Below are 25,140 nucleotides of genomic sequence, written 5' to 3'. Positions count from 1 at the left end.
CCTCTTCGTTGATAAAACTCCTGGAAGAGCCTCAGTACAAACTCATTAATTGCATGTTATTTTGAGCAAGTAGCTGACTCTCCTTACTGAAGCCTTTAAGTAGACGAAGTTCAAGACAGGAATTTGGTTGCAGAGGAAAAATTTCAACTCCTCTCTTTCAATGCCAGTTACCTCTGACCACTACATTGGATTATACACCCATCTACCCTCACAGATGCTAAAGCTATTATTGCTCCCATCACAGGATATAGGTAGTGCCCATATCTACTTTATACTCCATGAGCAATCTGGCCATCTTTAAACGCCTCTCAGCTGAGATAAATGGATGCTAAAGCATGTACTTCTAAAAGTCATGGAGGCCTTTTACTCCATGCCACAGATCAGAGGAAACCAACAGTGAATCAGAGGTGACAACTTAAAAGAAATAACTTTAAATTCTCCGCATATATTAAAATTATCTGTAGAAGTCAATTTACTGGACATCATCAGTCAGAATTTTTCTTCAAAAGGCTTGTTAAAAACGTAAACCCTAACAATACTGTTCACTCTGCTTCTTCCTTCTTGCCCATCAGCTATGTTAATTTATTATTATTTACCAAACTGTAATTCTTACTCCAATTAACTTATAATTAATAAGCACTTGACATTTTCAGAGTACTTCAGAATTAATCCTCTCAGCGCGCCTCTAAGTAGTTGTTGTTGTTAAAGATGAGAGAACTAATTTCAGATTATTCATATTTATTGAAATGAAATACATCAGAAGAAAAAGGAAAATACAGTGAGTGAGATCCCACTTTTAATGAACTCAAAGCTGCACAGAAGGCTGAAGTGGTTTCAGAGGGTTTATCAGCGTGGAGCAAGTGGCCGGCCCTTTGCTGCCCCTGGTGCAGAGCTGGTGGTGGCAAGGCTGGGGCTGGCTGGTGTGTGGAGCTGGGCAGGACACCAGACAGTGCTTTTTTATTTTTATTTTTATTTTTATTTTTATTTTTATTTTTATTTTTATTTTTATTTTTATTTTTATTTTTATTTTTATTTTTATTATTTTTGGTATAAGAGCTGTTACCACATAATCTTTGTTTGTCCTCACATTTCTTATTATTCATCATTTAGAGAAAGCAAGACCATTATTTGGCTTGTTACAAGCAACGGGTATTTGCTAACAAGCCCAAGGGGGGAGGGTGAGGAGGGGGGAGGGAGTGCTAGGATTTCGTGGTCCCCTGGACACAGGAGCCATTTGCAGGCATGTCTCACTGGTGACAGCTCATCATGGGTTGGAAAGGGTTGAGAGGGTTGAGTGGGAATACTTCAAGTCACTTCCTATTAGCAGACTGCATAGATACGAATCTCACAGGGTGATATTCTTAGCTAAAGTAAAGGGGTATTCTGAGCTGTTCAGCTGTTAAATAAGTTCTAGCTCTTTAAAGGAGGTTGTTTGATTTGCTATTATCATTGTATTGCACTTACACACTGGTCTTTCAGAAGGAATGTGCCTAGGTAGATGTGTGCCCCTGACAGTGTGGCACTCACAGCACACAGGCCCGTCACTAGCCATTTGCTGGGTTCTTGTGCATCCTGGGGCTCCTTCTAGACCATGACCTGATTCTTACAGGTTTTCTGACCTCTGACGGGGAGCAAAACCGTTCCTCTAACCCACAATAGAAAGAAAAAGGACCCTAGGAAATAGGGTACTGCAAGCTTCAGCTGAAGCAGTAGGCCGAATTTCCAGTGGAGGAGCTTAATGCCTGCTTTAAGCTTGCCTGGCCTAGCTGCAAGGCCACAGCTGGATCCAAGGGCTTCAGCTGAAGTTTGAATTTGTATGAAATGTTAACATGTTTGCCCGTTGAATTCTCATTACCAGTGCATGTAAACACTACCTGATCTGACTATGTAATTTGTTTTCTTTGAGCAACAGGACCTTTGAGAGACACGTTGATCAGTAGCTCTGGATCTCAGAAAATATTCTCTCAAATCCTGTCTTTCAGCATCTTAAATTTTGAGTGCTTCATTGCTTCCTGAAACTTCTGTGATCTTCCAGGGTTAGAGAATTGTGGGGAAGTACTGCTGTTGGCAACAAGTTATTTATTTTAATATATATTTTGAGATGCAGGCATCAGTTCTTGGCTTTTGGCTCCTTCTACTTCTCACAAAGGTTAGGCCTGTTTGGTTTTGGCTTCAAGTTCCTGCCATAATAGGTGTGAATGCCCACCCAATTCAGTGTCCACGGTGATGTTAGTTACTGCTTTCCTTTAGTGAAGTATTTCAGCAGGAGATGGAAAGCAGAAGAGGTGTGACACCACACTGATTTCAGCAGTGCTGCGAGGCCACTGGTGCCATCCAGGACCCTGGAGGTCCTCTCCACCACCTTCAGTCTTCCCATTCCATTGCTTCCCATCAGTAGACATTCCAGGAAAACATCTTTTTCAAGTCAACGAAGAAAGGACAAACCACCAAAATCATGGCATATTTTAAATGAAGTGGGTAATTTTCCAATTTTTTGTTCAGACTACAATCGACAAATCAGTTTTTCACACAGCCTTAACTGAAAGACCAATTTATCACTTGGACATAAGAGGAGAAAAAAATCCCTCTTATAGATCAATTTTAACAGGTCAAAATTGTAATCCTTTCACTTTTTCATTCCCTGTAGATACCCAATGCAGCTGCTATTTAAAAAACAAACAAGCAACCTGCTATTGACTTCAGTAAGGACTAGATAAGACCCTATCTATGCATGAGCAGCAAGAAAATTATTGCAGGAGATGTAGAATATAAGACAAGTAGATTATCTTCTGTACCGGGTTGTTTCTCCTTTTAAATAATAAGAGATTAGTATGCCAGCTTCTAAGTCAATCACGTGGGTTTAAGTTTCTCCCATAGTTCACTTACCAAGCCTTTCAAATTATTATTTTTTTTTCTGCCATGCAAAAGTGTTCAAGTACCATTCAGTTTACTTTAAAATGGTGCTTTTATACTTATTTTGTAGGACGTACTTAAATTATTCTTACCCTTTAGAGTAACAGATGCATCATTTATTAATTTACCAAAATAAATAGCAAATCTGCTATATATATCTGATTTGATAATTTTTGATGCAATTCTATCATATGCAAGAACTCTGAGCTCACAGGTGCTTGCCTGAAATGAAGATATTAAATCTCTGATGTATTAAATAAACTTTAAAAAATAAAAAAATAAAAAAAATCAGCTCCTTTCTCTTCTCAACAAATTTTTCAGTTAAAGTGATTTAAAGTTTATACACACACACTTTCCCCACCAAATTTGGACTGTATCTGTAGATATCAGCATGAATCCCAAATGTTAAATTAATGCCTGGTCAGCCATTGCTTTGTGCACTTTGGGCATGGAGGCTTTATTTTTCTCAGCCAATTCTATAAAAATGTCTGTTAACAACTGCAAAAAAAAATACATTTAAAAAAATCTCCTGTTGAAGTCCTGAAGTAGTAGGGTTTGTTTGTTTGTTTGTTATGAATGACTGCTTTGCTCCAGATTTTTCTAATAATTAATATAATTGACTTAGAAAAACTTAAATAAAAGATTTGTTTGCAAAATTTCACTTTATATACTAGGACTAAATATACACTTTTTAAAAATTGCAGATGAACAAGCTGAAAGCTGTAAGTGAAAGCTTCTAGAAAAGTAACTAGATGAAACAAGCTTAAGTTCTTGAATGATTGTCTTTTCCTTTTTTCTTTCCCTTGGTTCAGTAAATCACTTTTTATGGCTGGCAAATATCTGAAAATGTACACCATGCACAAACAATAAAGAAACAGGAGTTAAGACAGCAATGAAATCCACGTTACTATTGCTATTTCTATATTTTTTAAAGCCAGTAGATCTGATGATATCATTTACTGTAGCATTTGTAATAAAATATAGATTCTTACGAATGTCTGTAGGAAAAAAAAAATAATGTTTAAGTGACTAGAAGTGAAATAATTGGATGACTTTAATTTCTCAAGTAAAATAATACTGGGATGCATTGTTCTATGTGGGTCATGTTAAACAGTTTCAAGAGAGTTTGCAAGAAAACCACAACACAAACCACTGAGCCTTTGGTGTTTAGTATACACAACATTTTATATAAGGAAGTCAATCTGGTGAATCCCTGAGAGAAAGGGAGAAGAATTATCTCAGATTTATTAGGGCTACTAATCCATTTCCCGAGAAGGTCACACTGGAAACTTTCATAAAAATTTCAGGCTGATCTCTAACTTTTCCATGTATAATTCATCTTTGGTCTCTTGCATTTCTTTTCTTTATGCTAGGTCCTAAACCTTTCAACTGATATTATAAAATCCAGGATGAAATGAGGGTTCTGAGATGGGAACCAATAAGACATGCTTGTTGCTGAGATTTGTAAAGATCAACTTTTAATAGTTGTGACTATAACCAGCTTTGATGCCATCATTTAAAAAGTAAAACTGTCTTTCTCAGTGGACTTTTAGGCTAGCTTAATGCAACGCAGCAGGCATTTCAAAATTACTGTTTGTCACAGGGGATCAGGCAAAAACTTTTTTTGTTTTGTTTAAGCTCATTCATATGCGATATAGGATGCTGGAGAATTCCAAGGCATATGCAGCTGCCTATTTCTGTTCACCTAAAGCTATTGGGATGTCTCCAATGTACTGGAATGAACCTGTGTTTTCTGGATCTCGTCTGCATAAAATGAGCCAGTGACTCAGAGAAAATTATTGATACTGCTTACACAGCTACGTTTGCTTGATTTCCTACTGTCTGTGTTGTGTATTCCCAGAGGCTATGTTTTACCATGCTGGAGAGTTTAAAATATGCAGGTTTCAGTGCTAGTGCAAGTTTGGAAGCGAGCGTAAGTGCTTAGTCACAAATAAGCATACGACTAATTGTCTGTGCTAAAAATAAGAGAATATACAATAGATGGGAAGACTCAGAGGGCTCATTTCAATAGTTCCAAACTACAGAAAAAGGTCTGCCAGTTTCATTAAAAGGCTGTGATTTCATTAATGGCTATTCAGCACCCATTTGATGCATGCGCAGGTAAATAGAGAGTTTGTGCCACAGAGGTGTTTTGAATCTTAGTTACTTCTGCATTTCCTCATTTCAGGCAGGGATGCAGTGCTGTATTTTACAATTTATAGATAATACCTACTATATAGTCATTATGTGGTAAGTGACAACTCTTTGATGATAAGTTGACAGCAAAGCTGAGCAGCAGGCTTTTTGTCTATAGACTCATGTTTTCCTCAGAGACAGAGATATCAAACAGATGTCAGTAGTGCATTTAGCTGTTTGCTAATAACTGATGTTGCAGTACTTTTCAAAACAACGCTGAAGAGTAACTTCCATTTAATAGGAAGCCTAGAGTTTCCATAAAAGCATAAAATAAAATTAGAGGCAACAAGCTTTTATGAAGGAAAGGTATGTGTTAGGCTTATACTCTGAAGGAAATAGGAATAGTGTTTACCAAAATGTAATAAATGATTTCTCTGAGTAGTATGGGCAAGTTAGAAATCTCAATCTTGTCCCCATGGAAATCAGCAGGGAGAAGCTATGTCACTTTACTGCTGTTGCTGTCAGGTCCAGATAATATAACCCAAAGAAAGATGTCTCTTTTTCCAAGTGTGCTACGTGAACCTGAGAGAAGAGTGCTATGTCTGAAGGGATGGAAGAAGTATTACTGTTGAGTAGCATGATTTAGTGACAGCAGGCATTGTAAAGCACCATGGATGTTAACTGCTTTTGCACTAAGAACATAAAATAGCCCAAGGTCAGGTGTGTAACCAAAATGATTTTTTCCCCAAATGAAGACATGATAAGGGGTGCGGGGAGCACTGCCGTGTGCAGTGACGCTTGATGGGTGACTGTGGTGTGGAGTTCCAGTTGCAAAAGATTTCGTTCCTGGTTCTCCCCATTCTGGTGCTTGCACAATGATCATGGGACAGGGAACGTAAGGCAAGGTCTAGTGGGTTATTCAGAGAATTCTTTACTCCTGGACTTGTTTCCTTCTAATTTCAGCCCGGTCTTTGAGGCTATCCTTTGGCTCATCTTGAATATCTTAATCAACTATAAGTTGATTAAGAGATGTTAAGTCACATTTTTCAAAACGTTGAAACTGGGCAGATCAGTGGGTTGTAAAATGGCCATGTTGAAACTACCCCTTCAGGCAGTTGAGATGTAGGGAGAGACTCACAGCAGCCATAGCTGTGCGTCTTCCAAAGACAATGTCCAGTGTGACAGTTGGCTTTCAGGAGCAGACAGCAAGAGCCATGGGTGCCTCTGGTGTCCTCAATCAGGGAGCTGAGCACTGTTCATTGGAGCTGGGGATGTGCTGAACACCATCAGTCACAAAGATCAAAGGGATCTCCATTCCCTTGCCCCAAGAAGAGAATATTGGTTCATTATATCATGGGGAAATATTTGGCAATTAAAGCTAAAAATTACCCACAAAAGAAATACTTAAAAGTATTATTATATATTTCTGCTAATACACTTAACTGGAGTGTATGCATCAGTTCTCCTCAGCTCATAATGATTATCTCTCTTGAAAAAAAAAAAAAAGAACAAACTGATTCTAATTAACAAGAAATATGAACTGAAAAAATTTGCCAGAAAATATTTTAATGTATTTGGGTGTTATAAAACGTTTGAGATTTGAAAATGAATGTGCTTAATTTACTGTTAGGTAGTGTATACATATGGATTCCCTTACAACTAACATTAAATAATGAAAACATGAGCAGATATAATACTGTCTAACTAGTAAGTAAAGCCTGAAATGTAAAAATAATGTATTTCTGTAAATAATTCCATTAAGCATCCATTAGTGTTGTACTAGCGTTGTGTAGAAATAAGGAACAGATCCGTATCATTTCTGGCACTGAAATACATCAAACATCAAAGAAAACAAGTCGGAAATGCAAAGCGCTCATGGAGCCCGTTCGCCTGTAGCATTTCCCACTTTGCGGTAAGCACTGCCATCCCCCAGGAGCAAGTTTCTCTCTTCCTCAGCAAAGCCGGGCAACATTTTCTGCAGGTTGTGTGCTGGAGGTTTTGGATGATCTCCCTGCACTTTAATTAGTCTCCAAACCCTGAGCAGTAGGGAATTAACCTTAATCCACTCTCTTCTGAAGTGCCGAGACCCGCTCTGCTGGCACAGCCCGTGGCTCACTCCATACCCGGCTGCTCCAGCAGAGTTGTGTGCATCCCCATGTTCCTGAAGTGCTGCTGAATCGCTTCTGCTGTTCCTCAGCTCAGTCTGCATTTACAGGTCTAGCTCCTTTACCCTCATCCTTTCTGATGTTAGTGGCAAACGGGGAAGGAGTCGTGGTGAAACCAGCGCTCTGGGCTGCAGGGTTCCTGTTGGTGTTTTCTGGGGGAGGGTGGTAAATGTTGCTCGGAGCTGAAGGAGACAGATCACCTTTAGCTGGTACAAGGAGAGATCAGCTAGGTCATAATCATAAAACAGATTTTCAAGGTCCTGGCGATAGCACACTTTGTCTTCATTAATAAATAATTATACTGAACAGTGATGTTTAATTATTGCAAGGATCTTTGTGTTTTCTGTCTCCAGAGCAATGCTCCTACTTTAATATCAAAAAAATCCCCACCTAGTTTGTTCTTGTCCATATGTTTAAACAAATCTAACCAAGTCCTAACAAATTTTGTATGTAAAATTTTGCATTACTTGACTATCTGTTTAGCATTTCAAGAACATGTCTGTGCTGGGTTTATGTTGGTGAGGAAATTGCTGTTATGGAGATTGAGAGCAGCTGAAGTGAGGCAGTGTTAAGTTCTTCTCTACACATCATCTGCAGTGGGCACAAAAAAAAAAAAATCATTAAGGGAAAACTTCAAGAATTATAAGTTAAAAGTTCAACTACAAAGTTGTTCATCAAGAACAAGAAATGTCTCCTTAACCCTCACCAAAGGAGAGTTATGGGGAGGAGAATCATAAAGGTGTCACAGAGGAAAGTTATAGTTCCCAATATAACTGAGATGCCCCTGTTTAACATATATTTTAAGGGGTACAGCATACCAAAACTTTCCCAAATCATAATAAAATTTTCCTTCAATGATTTGGGAATATGAGCTGATAATATGAGAAAACTCCTGCATAGATTTGCTAATTTTACAATGATAAAAAATATATAAATATATATATTTAAAAGGGGAGATGCCTAGATGAAAAGTTAACCTGAGATTACTTTCTGAATTATTTAGATTATTGGCAGGAGGAGGAAACTGCTTAGTAGTTTCCACCATGCCTGTAATGCAACATCATCAATAAGTACAAGCTCTTCTTAACTTAATCTCCTGATTTATGACCTCATTAATAAAGATAGATGAATTTTCTTTTATTCATTACTTATTCAAATAGTTTGGAAAAATATATATATTTTAAATGCAATGGAATTTCTAATGAAACCTTCAGAGAAACACAGAGTGAATATATAAAGAAAAATTATATATACTGCTTCTAGAATAGCATAACATCAGCCCATAAAGTAGGCTGGCACTGTGCTGCAGGTGAGCGGCAGCTTTATGCCTCCTCTCCCGCACAGCTGCAGAGACAAAGCTCCCAGACCCACTGAGCGGTACCTGGAGTACAGCACCCAAACCTACAGGGTGCTGGGTGCTGATGGATGCACTGTACAAGCCATCGGCACGCTTCTCATTTGAGAACATGGGTCTGTTAAATGTTTGGAAAAGAATTTTTGTAGTTTCTTTTGATTAGAAATATATACAGATTCTGCAGTGTTCTCTTGTGACCTGAATTTTAATCTGAATTAAAATCTTATAATCTGAATTAAAGGGCTTGATTCTGGAGTTAGGTGTGTTTTCATCTGGTTACAAAAAATAATTTATTTAAGAGATGAATGAGGACTCTAAGGAACTTAAATATCACTTTGTCAAGAACAAAATGTGGGCTTTCTGCTCTCTGATCGCATGATTGCACAGAGCTGCCTTTCAAGTGACCTGTGACAGATGCTTTTTTTTAATGCTCTCCTCTGCTCACATGGGAAAATAGCAAATGAATGTTTATATTTTTGGCAGTTCCCTTTCTTTCCTCTTTTCATTGAAGCTAAGCAAGGTGCACCTAAGAGTGCAACCTGCAGTTGCTACACGTGGATGCTGTTGCTTTGAGTTCAGGAACAAAATTTCCATTGGCATGAAATGGTCTGAGATTTTGCTCCTAATTGTTCATTGTTCAGTGCTCTCTCTAATTTGTCATCCATGCCTGAGTTGTATTTTTGTATGTAGTGACCTGTTTCTATTAATTAACAGAAAGTTTGGAATGAAATTCACAAGAGAAATTAGTGTCATAATCAGTTCATAGAAATAACCGCACCTCCTGCTTGATCCTATTTCAGTACACTTTTAAATTCATACATTTTTAATTTAAAAAAAAAAGTCTGGCATTGGGTCTTTTAAAGCTAGCTGAAAGCCTGTTCTGACATACCAGCAATGAAAATAGTACTTCTCAATGCAGCAGCTAAACTGATTTATGACCTAGAGAGGGAACTTCAAACAGGCTGAAATTCTGTATTTTAATTGCATTTTGACTATGTATTTTCATGGTGGGCATTAAAGGCCAAATTCAAGTAGCATCTCCACAGGTAGCATCATCAGCCTTGCCATGGTGCCTTGCATGTTTGAATGCAAAGCAGAGCCACTCCGTGTTACTGGTGAGGAAGAAATTCCCAGTTGCTTTACTTTGCAGCTTTTAATAATGAGTGGAGCAATATATCTTACAGGTTATTGTGCCCATTTATGACTTTAATGGAGGATGTTTCAGCATCCGTGGTTCCTACTGGAACATTCCTTTATGCATTTTTGGCTGTTACGTTTGCTTGTTTGGGGATTGTCATCACCTGTGTGAATTTCAGTGTATATTAGCCGAGGCATGGAAAAATGAAAATAACTTTTAGTAGTGATGAAACTCCATGGAGATGAAAGACAGCTTCTTGCAGATACAGTTAGGATGAGAGACAGAAGAACACTGGCATTCCCATTGCTAAATACCTTTTGCTATTATAATTCTCTGCCTTGGTAGCATGCACATAATCTCCTTACCTGTCCCACAGCCCTGTCAGAAGAGGGCTCTGCTGGGCTGTGTTACAGCCAGCTTCATGGATAGTAAATATCCCAAGAGAATTAGTATTAGTTTGTCCATCTTAATATCAAAATGACAGCCTAACGTACAGTGAGTACTGTTCTCAAGATGGAGGCCCCGTGCGTTATTGGTCCTTTGGAATGTGTGTCAACCAGGGATACCAGCATTTTTCATAGTGAGACAATAGGATAGGATATTTTAATTGTTGTAACTGCTACTTTGGGTTCTTTAAATTATTTTCTTTTAGAAAGCAGAGCTCTTTAAGGAAGATTACTTCATTTATATTTAGTCTGTGAGGGTCAGGCACTGATGGAGAAATTGGATTTGAATGTGTTTATGTATACAGGGCTTCACCACGCTGATCCCAGCCTTCTCGCATATGCTATCAGCAGTGAAATAAATTTACAAACTTTGACTTGTTTTGAAAAATTATTTTGACAGATGGCATATGCTTGGGCAGTTTAAAGTCTGACTTTTATTGTGTGCTTATGATTCTTTGTAAATAATTGCATAGTTTCTTCTGAAGAAATAACGTCTTAAAAGATGATTACATCTGAGGATGTTCTGCTTAGTTCAGTATATCGCAAATCACCATGCCTTTCTATTAAAGCAAGTCTTCCTGATTATTGTATTTTATTATGCAGCAGCATTGCACATTATGATTGCTTTCTTTTGTGTTGTACTGTTGCAAAATAGTCACTGAAATCTACTGTGTACTTACACCTGCCAGACTTCATACCCCAGCATTTTTCTTTTCCTTTTATTTTCCTCCTCTGCACCCTGCACTCCCCTCAAAAGAACTGCACAGCTTTCTTTCCCATCTTCTCTGTTGTTTGAAGGCAAAGAACAGAGAATCAGGGGGAAACTGAAGTTGCAAAAATCCAGACAAACTTCAAATATTTGTGGGTAAGGAAGCCATCAAACATATCCACAAGAAAACTCCAAAGACAGTTGCAAGGGTGGTTCCTGGCCCTGGGCATTGACATACTCCTGCCATGTCCCACCGGTTTCTTCTTGTCCTGGGAAAAGGTCTTACATTGACTGAACATGCATTAATGTTATTATTCACTAGTTTTGTCTACTACTTATTTATCTGTGCCATGATAAATCTGTTTGTTTCATAGCTCACATCTCCATTTCTTTGCTCGCCATTTCTTCTCTTTTCATCAGGTGTAGCCATTTTGAATTTTGATACATGTATTATTTTCTGAGACAGCAAACATGTTGCAATGCACCTGACTTTAAGTTCTCTGCCTTCAGAAGTACCTTTTGAAATCAATGCAGTTGTGAAAACTTCTTGCACAGATTTTTGCACATAGATTTTACATTATTAAATGTTGTTTAACCTAAAGTAGGGTTCTGAGTTTGGCCTTGCTCATTTAAACATAACAAAAGCATGCAAAATCAATTCTGGAGAGGAAATTTAAACCCACTGTGCAATGTTCAGAGCTAATATTTCACCTTATTTATGTGAGTGCTACATCATATTGAGGAAAGACTTGTGCATTACACTACTCAAGCATTATATAGTGGGGGGGAAGCAATATAAGTTACTTCCTTGTCTTATGAAATCAGAAAAATTGCAACAATGGTTTTGTAGAGTCACTCAAGACAATAAGTAATGTTTTCATTAAAAGTACAACTGGATGTTATCTGCCAAGATTTATGTCTTGTAGGATCAAAGTTCCTCTGATACTTGCTGGAAAAGCAGACTGCAGGTAGAAAATCAGAGATCATCATCGTTTCCATTCTCTAAGCATTAAGCCCAGTGACAGTAAGTCCCAGGAACTGGACTTGAATGGCGTGTGGCTAAATTGATGTCCATTGCCATAATGATGAAATAAAATGAAACGGATACTTCTCCGAAGTTTTCTTTGCACCACTGTGTACGTGAAAGGCTTTGCATTGTACACAGCTTCTCCATCCTGAGGGATACTGGTGCCACCAATGTGCATCTCCCATGCATGCAATGAGAAGGTTGCATTGTTTTAGAGAGGAGGAGTGGAAGGGGATGGTGCCATAAGCATTGTTCTGGAAATGCTGCTCTGTCTGCGGGGTCTTCTGTGGGCCTAGCTCAAAGCTGTAGGCAGCACTCTTGCATCCTTGGTGTCAGCAGGGAGTTACTGGGGCCCTCGGCATGGCACTGCGCTTCACTGCTGGGAGGTTAAGGGTGGTTTAGGCTCTGCAGAGATTTGCTTGGCTCTGACATGTCCTGTAAACAGGCTTTGCCTGTAGAACATGGAAGCAGGGCAGAAAATTGAATTTCCAGAATAGAAACTGCGTTAATATGCCTTCACTGATGTGCTGGAGCTTTCAGACACAATCAAGAACAGAACAAGAATGCTTTCAACCGTTTCTATCTAATTTCTTTACAGCATATGACTAAGGTACCACCTTGTGAAACCCAACACGCAGCAATTAAATTTGAGTGCAGTTGGGGCTGTGTGGATGTGTACAGCTGGCAAACAAGACTCCTACTGAACCATCGCACAGTTTTGATTCCTCTCAAAATACTGTTGTAAAGCAGTTGCAGGTTTCTGTATGTGCAGGGGTAATGTGGATAATAGCAAGGGGTCTTCACTTTTTCCTTTTATTTTGAGCCTTCACACAGTTCCCCAACAAAACTAGGTTATTACATTCAAAATGTGATCATTTGGGGTTTGTCTTTATTAAGAAAGAAATCAGAGAGCTTGGCTTTAGCCAGTCTCTTGGCTCCTATCTGAGATAGGCTAAATTGTACCGTAGATCATCCCTCTCCAGAGAGTCACACTCTCTTTTTGGAATATCCATACATTTGTATCTGAGTTTACAGCTCACTTGGATGCCTGGGGAAGCAGTTGAATATTTGTAGTTTTTTTTTTTTTTTTTTTTTTTTTTTTTTTTTTTTACCGTAGAAATGCAACGGCCAGTCACAGAGCCTTGAGAGCTTATTCTCAAGGTGATCTAAGGTGTCCAATGCTCCCAGCAGCCATGGATGCGTGTAGAGGCTTTCAGATTGCTGGTAGGAGTCACAATCTGATAATTCCTTGGATTATTTTTTTTGACTTTTTTTTTTCTTACTGCACTCCAAATATCACTTTAGTTGATGATCTGAGAAGTTATAAAGGATTCGTGGAGTTATTGTAAAGTGATTTATTTGCATCTGCTGATGTATGACTTTGGAATTTGTCCCTGTTTCTTCACTGATTGTAATGATGAAAATGTACTTTTCATAATTTGTTTCTTGTAGCGCAACTTGTCACCCTAAAATCTGATGTAATCCTTGACCTCTGATCTGTAGAATCCTACAGTAATCCCTTTATGATAATATTATCTCTTGAACTGACCATTCAAAGGCCTTAGGAATTACAGAACGCTCTTAATTAACTTGTCTGAGACACTGTTTATTTCATTGGTCTTTTTCTTTCTTACTTTTCATTGTCACCGTGGCATCTGTTTGTTCTCATCCTTTCCCCCCTGCCCTGCTAATTATAGATAGGGAAAACAGAAATCTAACCTTGCAGGAAATTCATTAATAATAAAATATTCCCTAGATAAGCCTGTAAATCTCCAAGCCGGATAGTTTGTCAGTTCCTTACAAAATAATTCACCTTTCGAGTGAATGCAGATCTTCAGTACAAATTAGTAATCACTTCTTGCATATTTAAATTTACTTTTCAACTTAGAAACCTTAACGAAATCTCTGTTTTCATGCTGAGAATTGTCAGGGATGAACCATTCCAATCTTAATGCAAAATGAACAAATAACTTTTAAGAAATTATAATGTGAATGTGTCCTTTTAACAAGAACTCAAAGTTATTTGCTACTGTGATTATAATCATTATTAAATATAGATCTAACTACACAAATACAGTGAGTGCAAAGGTTGGTGTTCTAAAAGATACAAATTAGACTGGAATACCCTTGCTTATGGGACTTTTCAAGATGATTTCACTGGCACTTTTTGAGTAATTTGTGATGGACATTTGACCCTTTGCTATAGGTCTGTCAGCTTTTCTTTTGATTAAAAAATACAATTTTAATAAGAAAAAAATAAAAACAAAATAACCCAACTGAAATTACATTCTGAATTATTTAGAATCACACAGGAGATGAAAGCTTCTTAGAAGTTTCCAGAGTGGAGATAATGCATCGTGATCAATAAATGAATACTATCTTTCCTAAACCCAAATATATTTGGCATACATTATTAAAAAGGTATGAAACTGTCTGATTTCATTATTAATGCAAGGTTATGCTATGGCTAACATGCACAGCTGAAGAGGTCATACAGTACAAAGTTAGCATTTGGTTTCATAGTTGTTATTTTTTAATGATTTTAAAGGATTGATGAGGAACCAGATTTAGATCTTCATTCTCTTCAATCTTGCTGTCTCAGTTAAGACCACCTTGTTCTTTGGAGAGAAATGGAGGATTGGAGAGGTACTAAACAAATCCTGAATTTAGGAGTGCTTGGGGAGTGTGCCCTCAGAAAGACCATCCCTAGAAACATTCCTGACGTTACAAAGAAAAAGGAGAATAGGCAGATGAAAAATAAGTGCTGACACTACACTTGCAATGTTCATGCTGTAGTACGTTAGTATCAATACACTAAATTTTCTAAATTTGCAAGCTTTTCTTTAGCAGCTCTGATTTAACATCTTCAGGATGCCTGAGTTGTCTGGGTCAAGTACATTCTAGCATTTTCTTTGACATATTTGCCTCCCTAAAACAGTCTGTTCTTTTTCCTTCTATATCTACCCTCATCATTTCCTAACAGAGACTGTAAATGTCAGTATGTCTCACTGATAATTTGCTGTTTGAGGTTACCTAACTGTGGAGTAAAATTCTCAAGCTTGTTATGGCACGGTTGTGTTATTTCATTGACTTTGCACCTGTCATCAGTATGATTCCCTTTAAAGCAACTTTTAAAGTAATATGAAATGTCAGTAGCCATTTCTAAAATTTTTGGTATATTTTCAACTATTTTGTCTTGCAGTAAGTCCACAGACTCGGCTGTAATGAGAATCCTAGTGTGCCAAGATTTTTTTGACATAACTCTGCCCAGATAGACAGCATCTGCTCTGAAGACATTGCCTTGTGAGTACAAATAAGAAAGTCACTGTATGCTGAATTTGTGCAGAGAATGAAAGTTCATAATTTTTGAAAAATGATATGGCTGCGGATGCAGCTTGAACTCTGAATTTGGCTCTGTGCATCATTTAAGGGGTTTCGTCTTTATGGGTTCCTGTTACTTTACAGATTGTAGTTTGTAGCTTAGAGTGTGTTCTCACTTGATTTTTGCTTACTTTGGCAAACTGTTGAAGTCTAGATGCTTACTTCCCTGAAATATGTAAATTTTCTTTAGTCAAACTGTTTTGAAGAATACTGCAGAATGAGAGCAAAGGAGTTATGTACCCTTTTGAAATTGAAAATGACTCTCTTAAGGAGAAGAGGTATAGTTGTTCTGTATTTCCTACTGTTGAAAAATAGTAGGTAGGTTACTTACTTTTTTTTCACCATTTTTTTTTATACTACAATGTAATCAGCAGTTATGCATCTCTTACTACCAGCTAGACTACAGAGGTGTCCCATGGAGTTCATATCTATCCCTGGAGAACAGACACCCTCTTCTAACTCGAGCAAAACAGACTTTACCCACTTCTCATCTTCTCATGCACTCCAAAGCAGTGAATTTACTTGATGCCCTCTACTCTGGGAATATTCAGTCACTCTTGTGTGTCATTCTGAGAGGGATTGTCATGAGGTTCTAGTACTTCATAATCAAGAAATACCGAGAAATGTTTTTCTTGAAAGTAACATGATTATGTTATGAACTTTTCTCTAAACACTGATGTATTCGTATTTTGAAGCTGTGCCTGTGAGGCAAGTTGATTCCCACTTTTTTTTTTTTTTTTTTTTTTTTTCCCTGCAGAGCATAAATCTTGTGAACTTCTCTGAAAGATCCAATTTCCAGGTCGCTCTTTGTGATAGTTGACAGACTTGTAAATCTTACCCAGAATTGTTCACACATAAACTTAAATGCAGGCGAGATGGAAACTTTCAAAGCTTCATACTTCACTGTGAAATGAATAGGCACAGTGAAGCCGTTTGCAGATTAAATGAAGTTTAAAAGTGATTTCACTTCCTAAATAATGTATGAATTATCTGGAATCATTAAAAAATAACTATATTAGTGCTAAAATTTTCAAAGTCAAGACGACATGACCTGAGTTAGAAACATATCTTTCAATACTGTTATTTGGTATTAACCTATGCAAACTGATGTTTACTGTGTTAGAAAAAGTTTGATAAAAGAAAAAAAACATTGGTATATGTGTATGTGCAGCATTGTAGGAGAGAACATAGGAAATGACATCTACTAGCATTAGTGGCTAGTGCGGTACCTCCTTATGTTAAGATTATGGAGTCAAGTTCTTGATTTTTTTTTTTCTCTATAATGCAAATTTGATGCATTTGTACTTATATACTGAATTAGTTTTCAAGCATTCAACCTCTTTTTAAAAAGAAAGGTACAAAATTTAAGTGCTGGGTTGAGTCTAGCAATATTAAAGATGATAATGTAACTTCTTATAAGACGTACTGCAAGGGAAAGAGGACAAAAGATGTCCATTAAGGGTTTGTGTAACAAAACTCTATGTTTAACTTAATACACTGCTACTGATACATTATCTTTCAAAGATAAAAATTTACATATGGAAGGATAGATGTTTTTAGGTTCTTTTGAGCTCCTAATAATATCAGTTTGTAGTAGAAAAACTAGTTTTCAAAAGCCACATTGGCCTACCCATGCTCCATTTAAAGTCATCAGAGAAGCTGTTACTGACTTCTGAGACAACAGATTTATTCTTTGTCAAAACATTGCAATTTGGTTAGGTATAATAAGAAGATTATACATGTATATTATTATTTCATATTCTACTTAAAAATGCAGGTTTAAAAAAACATTTGTCATAGCACAATGATTAGATTTTTTTTTAGTGCTGTCAGTATCATCTGTGTGCTTTTATGATGATAGTATTGTTAATAGAAAAAAGACTAGCAGAAATAAAGAAGATGGATGAAAAGATGGATCTTTCTTTCCGTTATCAGCTAGCTCCTGTAAAATACTTTCAGCCATTCCGTATTCCCAGTAGTCACTGCCATCATCTAAGTCAAATATAAATACAAAAGAAAGAATAGGCAGCTTTACTTATCTTTTTACCCAATTTATTTTGCGGTTCCTTTATAAAGTTTTTCATCCTACTTCTTATTTTGTATGTATTATTGAAACTGTGAAGCCATCACTAAACATGTGGCTGAAACTAAATTTCAAATGTGATGGGTAAAATTGATTAAGTGTTCTTACAGAGATAATGGGTTCCAAGGTCTCCAACTCTTTCAAGACCACAACCCTTGCTGGAAATAGAATGCAGCAATAAATTGAAGGAAACCAGTGATTAAACCCTAAACTTGCAGAAACTCTGAGAATACTCTTCCAGCAATAATATGTTCATGTTAGTTTATTTTTTTCTTTTTTGTTAAAGCTTAAGAAGATTTGGAGCAGATCTTATATAAAATACATCCTGTTCAGGATGCAGATGCTGTAAACCTTATCTCTGTCAAAACTCAGCTCGCTCCTGTCATCTGTTAGCCCGCTCAGTAAACCAGAAAGCATGCTGGTCTTGGTCACTGTGCTTCCATCTTTACTTGCCACTGGCCAGTCAGAAGGTGGGTTTGGGGGACGTGGGCCCTGCCACAGAGCAGGTTACCCAGACCAGGAAGAGTGTGTGGCATCTGGTCTGTATAAACTGTGTTTAGAAAACACAAAACAGAAACATCAAAGGAGGTTCGGTCCATGGAAAGCTGTTTGTCTCTGGTAATCCCCCTCAGTATATGACTATCTCTACGTATAGACCCATATGTTTGTGGTATGAGAATACTGCTAGAAACATAACAGGAGCCTAAATAAAAAGAGAGAGAAAGCTCTCTCTATACTGGGTAAGATCAACCTTTGTCTAAGGACACCTATTAATTTCCGTGAATGCTATTCCCTTCTGTTCTTGTCCTGGGATGCATAGGTTTAATTTGTTGCTTTTAAAATTCATGCTGGTATCAAGATCTCATAAATGTTAGCCAAAAACTCCTCATAGATTCTAAGACTGAGAGGCCAAGTCTGGTGAATCTGTCTTCCTAGCTAAAACTACCCCAGATTCTGTGGGAATTGATAGCTCTGGCCTGCACCTGCTTGATTTCTGCAATGTCTTTATGTGGTAATCAGAATTGCACATGATTTTCCAGATGAGCCTTCAGGAGCATCTTTCCCATTGCCAGGGTGCCTTTCCGTCATTTATGTTTCATTCTCTTGTTTGCCCAGTGTAGTGCTTCTTGCTACTGGACAGATGGTTTTATTATTTGCAATCACCACAGGATCTCCCTTCTGATTTCTGTATTCAGCAATGATTTCCATGTTTATTTTTGGTACCCAGATTATTGCCTTGCTTTTGCCAGCACTGGGCCGTCTGTATCCACCCATAAACCAAATCTACTCAATCACTGTGTATCTGGCTGTTCTGCTGGTTTTTTACTATTTTTGTGCTATCGTTAAACATAGTCATTCTGGAAACTGAACACTTCTCTGCCTCATTTGTATACCAGTTAATTCCAACATGCTGACCCAGCAGCTTTCCTTTCAATGCTTATTTTCTCTCTAACATTTTGCTGTTTGCCAGCACCTCTGGCCTTGCCTAAATGGAAGAATATTTTAATTTATCCATGGAAATTCGTATTTTTCTGCTTCATGCTCTCAAAGCATATACGACTCTTTTTACGGTACAGATAGCACTCATCTGATCCACCACCCTATTTTCCATCAGAATAATATACTGTTCAGATGAACAATTTTTTTTTTTTTTTTTTTTTTTCCCTTGGTAAATCTGTGCTGTTCATCAGGTGACGTGGTTCTATATTTGTGTTCACACAAACATTTGTCTTTTAATACCAGTTTCTCAATATTAGGGGTTCTTCTGTACTACAAAATCCAGTTAGAGCATTATCATCACTTGAAATGGATAATGTGATTTAGTCTATTAGTGTCGATGGTACCGTGTTATAACTCTGCCCCTAAGTCAAGTTACATTTTAGACATAAAAATAGGAATGATTAAGTAACATGGTTTAAATGCGATTTAGTTATACCTCAGTTGCAAAACATTTTTAGCCAGGGCAAATTGTAACCGTGCTCTTTCTGGTACCCAGGTAGACTATTTTTGCAGCTATGCTGACCCACATACTGAGTAGGATAGTAGCTCCCCTGCAGTCTCTGTGATTTATCAGATAAACATATCTATAACCTGCTTGGTCCTCTAAGTCCTCTGAAAATTATCTACTAGCAGTATTTACAAGTCCTCATATACTCACAAATAAAGATTTTCTAGATCTGATTAACACTGTCACCTCATTCCATGTACCGTTGTCTTCTGCGTGGAGTGGAAGTGACTTATGCTTGAAGAGCAGTTAACCACCAATCATCTTGTCTTCTAGAAGAAACCCCTGTAAATCAAACTCTTTCAACAATAGAAAGGCCAGAAGTTGTTTTAAATGTAAACTTGAAATGACTAGTAATTGAGAAAGGTATAGAATTGCCATCCAAGCTCCCTATCACTGAAAATAATCAAAGAAATTGAATAAATCTTCTGTTTGTTTCTTTACTTTATATGCTTAGTTTTGTGCTAAGGGCCTCCAATCTCATTCTGTTATACTGCAGTCTTTATTTCATGAGCATTTGCAATGACTTGAATAAATCACTGCTCAAAGTATTCCCCCAGAATTACTGTCCTTCATCAACAGATAGATTTAGCCTCACTAAAGGCCAGTGCTTGTTTCTCAACCTGAGATTGAATTTTGGGATTTATTTCATAGATATACAGTTTCAATTAGTACCCCAATATATCTTAAAAACTTGAAAGAACTTTAATTCATACAGGAAAGGGGGAAGGAAAGACTAAAAAGAAATGTGGGGGCTGGATAAGGGAAGAGCAATGCAAACTTCTAGGCTTCAGTTGCCTCGTGGGGTCCTGTGATATAAGACGCTTGCAGACCAAACTTTTTTCAGCATCAGAAATAAAGCACTGAGACATAGCTCTTGTTTCAGGACTGTGATGCTGGTATTTCTGTCCCACTCTGACCATGTTTAGTATGATTCATTAGCATAGAGTGGTGGAACAACCAAGCAGAAATACGAAGAGTGTTGTGTGATGACACCAGGCATCTGTGTTTTAGCTTTTTTTCTCTCTGAGACATGCTCACAGTCTGTAGTCATGCTGTCTCCAATCTTAGGTTGTGGCATGGGCTTCTGAACAAGTGTGCATTCAGCAGAATACAAAGATGTGGGACTTCACACCATCTGAAGTTGATGTGCTCAAGATGCAGCTTGAGGTATGTCTTAACTGACTTCAGTTTGTTTTCTTGTTTGTTTGTTGATTGTTATTTATTTATTTATTTTTCCTGAGTGGAGCGGATAGTTTGTGAAGTATTTCTGGCCCACTCCATTTCTAACTCCAGATTATGGTCACAGGTATTTATGCTCATTCAAAACACCCAGATAACTTGTGTTCATCATTGGACATGCCTGTTTTTTGATCTCATGTTTTTGGCTTTTTATCTGAGCACCGTGATTAGATTGCTTTTTGAATGAACTCCAAGTCTTCTGTGCTGCATTTGACAGTTTCCAATAAGCCTACATTTCTGATTCATGGATACCACAGCTATAAAATTTGGCACAGAATTATTTTCCATAGCAGTAAGCAAAAATGAAAATCCAGAAATCAAAAAGACTCTTACAGGCAAAGGTTACCCCTTGTGTTGCTTTTATTTCTTCTCTTTTTCTATTATAAAAGCATTTGCAGAACTCAGTTTCCCTGTTACATTGTACTACATCCCGGTTTCATTTAGTACAGAAAATACCTTTTCATTCATTCAACCATGAAGCTATTGCTGTTACAAATGGATTTTTTCTATAAACATCATCCTGTGTAGTCATGTCTGGATCACTTCAAAACAATCTCTTTGAAAAGAGCTGTTGTAATGGTGCCTAACCTTTTGTTTCTCCGTTGCTATCAGAAGCTCTTTTACCTGTTAAGTGCCTCAATAAGAAGTCTTTCAGAATCTTCAAATCTTACCTATCTTTATATCATTTTTTCACTGCTCTTATTTGGAAACTTCAGCTGTCTCTGATGTCTGTTTTTATCAGCTGATCACTGATAAAGGTGTTTCACTGTAACATCCATGGTCTCTCCAAATTATCCATCCTCTCCATTCTCTTTTGATATTTGTTTAATATTCAGCCTTCTCCATGAACATGCAAACTCCTTGGAAAATTTCAGTAGCCTTTCACAATTCCTCTTCTGCCTAAACCACAAACCTCTTTTTTATCAACCTCTTTATTTATCAGCCTTTTATTCCTTTGCTTCTCCTCTCTCTCTCTCTCTTTTTTCTTTTTTCTTTTTTTAATTTTATTTTTTTTATTTATTTTTTTTTTTTGTTTCGAAACTGATGCAATCAAGTTCTCTTTTCAAAAATACAGTATAATTCAAGTGGTACATTGTGATCGAACCTAACAGTGTGTGGCTGTGCAGATGCCTTTTTTCCAATTGTAAAACGTACCACAGCATCCAGACAGAGCTGCTTTGCCTTGAGATTAAACACTAATTCCAGTTATCTAAACTTTCCTCAAAACTAACAGGAAGAGTAATCATTATGTGAAAATAAGATTTATTTTTCAGTTTATATTACATTTGCTGACTTCATGAAGTTAAATCAAATAGTGCCGCTACGGTAAATGTAGCTGAGGAACAGGAGAGCAGAAAGCCTTGGCAGGGATGAGGGCAGAATGGGAAAAGCTGTTGAACAGAAAGACTTTGCTGGGCTCTCACCGGGTAAAGTTGGTGGTTTAATCTTTGCTGAGATGAGGATCAAAAGAGTAAAGAAACTGTTAAAAGACCTTGGGCCTTGCAAAGGAAATAGAGATGAATGAAGAGCCAGCAGCAGGCTGGTGGAGTGGTACGAGCTACTTAAAGGACACGCTGCTTCTCCCAGCACAGCGGTGTTGCAAAGTCTTTGAACAAAACTAATCAAGTCTCTCATGCCAGGAGAAATTACTCTTATGTAAAAAGAAAAAGACAAACAAAAAATGCAAATGACAAGAACAACATTTTTTTGTGCTTTATCCTTTCTTTTGTATGGTAAGCACTGTGGTCTGGCAGGAGAGGAAGGTGCTGGAGAGCAGTTGCAGTTGGTGGTACTGAGATAAGGAGCTGCAGCCAAGGATTAGGTTTAGGATAGGTAAACCCATGAGTTCCCAGTAATGAGTTACTGGGCATACTGGCCCTGTCTGGACTGAGAGTTGCAAATGGCAGTGGGAAGCACAGGAGCTTGCTTACTCCTTGCAGCTGTGTTGGAGGTGCTAAAATACCTGTGAACTCCTTGAATTGTAATAGTAAATCAGAAAGAAGAACGGTCCGGAGCTATGATACATGGGTTTTTCTAGAAACTCTTGGAAAGTTGGAACGTAGCATCTGTCTTTCCAGACAAACATATCACAGTTGTCAAATTCTTTTAAGGCAATTTATATATATATATATAATTATATATATATATATATTCATGTGAACATTCTTTTGTCTATCAGCATCTCTTCTTCTTTACTTCTATTGGTGTAAATTAAAAAAAACACGATAAAACTTGCATCATAAGATTTGATGGAAGTTCTTGCCAGCTGCTACTATGTTATTGAGTAATATATCATCAAGATGGTAGTGCGTTTGTAATGATGTATTGCATTGATGCATCATTAGGGCAACAGTATTCTTTGATATATTAGTCAATAACAATTGTTAGTAGGAAAATATTTTGAAAAGTCAAACTCCAAAATCTTATTTTAAAAGTTGCCCATAAATGCATTGTAAATAGAAGAGATATTAACAGCTCCTGTTCTCATGTTATCATCTTTCTGTATGTGAAAATCTGCATACCACGTGCCTTGTGAAGTCACAAGTTTTTGACATAAATAGATACAAAAAGAAATAATGGTAAGAAGGGGAAAAAAGGATCCATCTTTACTTAGCTAGGGAAAAGGGCAGAGAGAGGTCCCTCAAAGCCTAAAGATGAGGTTTTGCCAGCCTATCTCGGGTGTTGGGTGGCTTTCATGCAGAATCCTTGCAGGAATTAGGCTTGAAATCTGCATCAGACTGCTTAGTGATCCTCTTGGTTTTCTATTTAAGTGATTTTTGAATAGAATCAATCTTAATGCACTGTCATCTTCTGTCCCCCCTCTCTCTAATTAACATCCTGTGCTGATGATTACAATTTTAAACTGTGGCTCAGCTTTGTTACCTTATCTAGGTAATTTCTATACCTATAGATGTGTCTATTAGAAGTAAATCGAAAAGGATAAATGGAGCTTAATTTAAGCAGTCATTACCTCATGTTGAGTGGGTGAGAATGTGCAGTATGGGGGAACAATTACAGGTGTCAAAAAGTACGCAAAATATGTGTTTGTTTTCTTGAAACCTTCGTATTTTTTTTCCAATTTTCAAGGATAGATAAAAATACTTTTTTGCTGTATAGAGATAAGAATTTAACCTTCACTATGCAAATTATTTAATAAGCATCATGACCTTATTAAAACAAAGTGCTTTCCTTCCATTCTTCCATATAAACAAGACTGACAATCAAATAATTACTCCTCTGTGGTTATGTAAGGAAATAAATAACTTAGTACATGACTAATCTCATTTTAGGAAGAAGTCTTTTCCAGTGAGCAGTTTTTCAAATACAATTATTAATTGGCAAAGATACTTTTTTTTTTTTTTTCTATGTTGGGTTATAGCTAGTGAATAAGAGGTGAAACATGGAATACCAATGAAGATAAATATTTGTGAAGTGCCAAAAGGTTAGATTAATATTTCTTTGGGATTTTTTAAGCCAACAGTGGTTTGATAACTGTGAATGAAGATTTATAAGTATTTCTTGTTATTAAGCATTTTGCAGTGCAGTGCTCCTTTTGGGAGCTGGCTCCTTTCCAAGACCACCAGTAGTTGCCTTCGTGTTCACATATTCAGCGATATACAAACCATCAAGGTTCATAATTTGGGAAAGATGCTATAGAGTTTGAGAGTTTGGTCTCTCATCAGTTTGAAAAGCATGAAATGACCTTTCACACCATATTTTGACCCACATAACATTAAATAAGAGAGAGAAAAAAATAATTAACTGTATATGCATATTTATTTTACTGTCACTAGACGTTGTGGTGGTATGTTACAGGTATTTAGGAGAGAGAACTGTAATTTTGTTCAAACAAGTTTTCATATGTGAGTTCTTCACTAGATGAACCTGAACCAGTGTTCGTGATTCACACAGCAGCCTTCTCACAGACAGGGAAGGTCAGGTCCAGAACTAAATTACAGTGATCCATCTGCCTATAAAATCATATTGAAGTGGACAATGGTTTAGAATTATGCATCTTTTCTATTTTTAAGGATTCATAACTAATATTTTATCCAGAAAGGTGACATCTAAAATAAATTGGGTTCTGCTGCTGATTAAAAACATACAAGTTTACCTACTTTTGTGAGGTCAGTCTGCATTTTCAGGTAATTTTTTTATTCCAGAAGAATTAGAAAGGAAAGAAAAAGTTTCTGTGGTTAAATTGAAGGTTAGGCTTTAAAAGCTGCTGTCAATTTTTACTTGCAGTTTAACCACAGAAAACAATCCTGAGCTTTAAACCAGTTTGTATGTATGTCCTGTGCAACTGACACAGTCCTTCCCATTACACAGGAAATAAAGAAAAATATGCCTGAAAAATATGCTCCAGCTCCTTGCAATAAGAGTGTGCTTTAAGTAAACCTCCTTTGCTCATTCCTTATGTTATGTTTTCCTTGAATTTCCTGCAATTATCTCCTCTGGGACGTAGAATTCAGTAGTGAACGTATACTCAAACAATTCCTCAAGTCAGAATGAAAGCCTGAAATCTCAGGGGGGGAAAAAAA

The 25,140-nt window shown here is 37.2% G+C and overlaps 1 long non-coding RNA gene across 1 annotated transcript in view; it reads left to right on the top strand.

Annotated features, from left to right (window-relative positions):
* Nucleotides 1–20,512, top strand: part of LOC116492653 — a 114,030-nt gene extending 93,518 nt beyond the window's left edge. Inside the window, exons 2-3 of the long non-coding RNA XR_004253610.1 lie at nt 15,091–15,191; nt 20,429–20,512. This is a non-coding gene — a long non-coding RNA (uncharacterized LOC116492653). The remainder of the gene's footprint in view (nt 1–15,090; nt 15,192–20,428) is intronic.
* The last annotated feature ends 4,628 nt before the right edge of the window (nt 20,513–25,140 follow it).

This window comes from Aythya fuligula, chromosome 9, assembly GCF_009819795.1.
Source record: "Aythya fuligula isolate bAytFul2 chromosome 9, bAytFul2.pri, whole genome shotgun sequence".
Classification (NCBI taxonomy): Eukaryota; Metazoa; Chordata; class Aves; order Anseriformes; family Anatidae; genus Aythya; species Aythya fuligula.
Note: the sequence above shows the minus strand (reverse complement) of the source record. Positions and strands in the feature narration are given on the sequence as shown.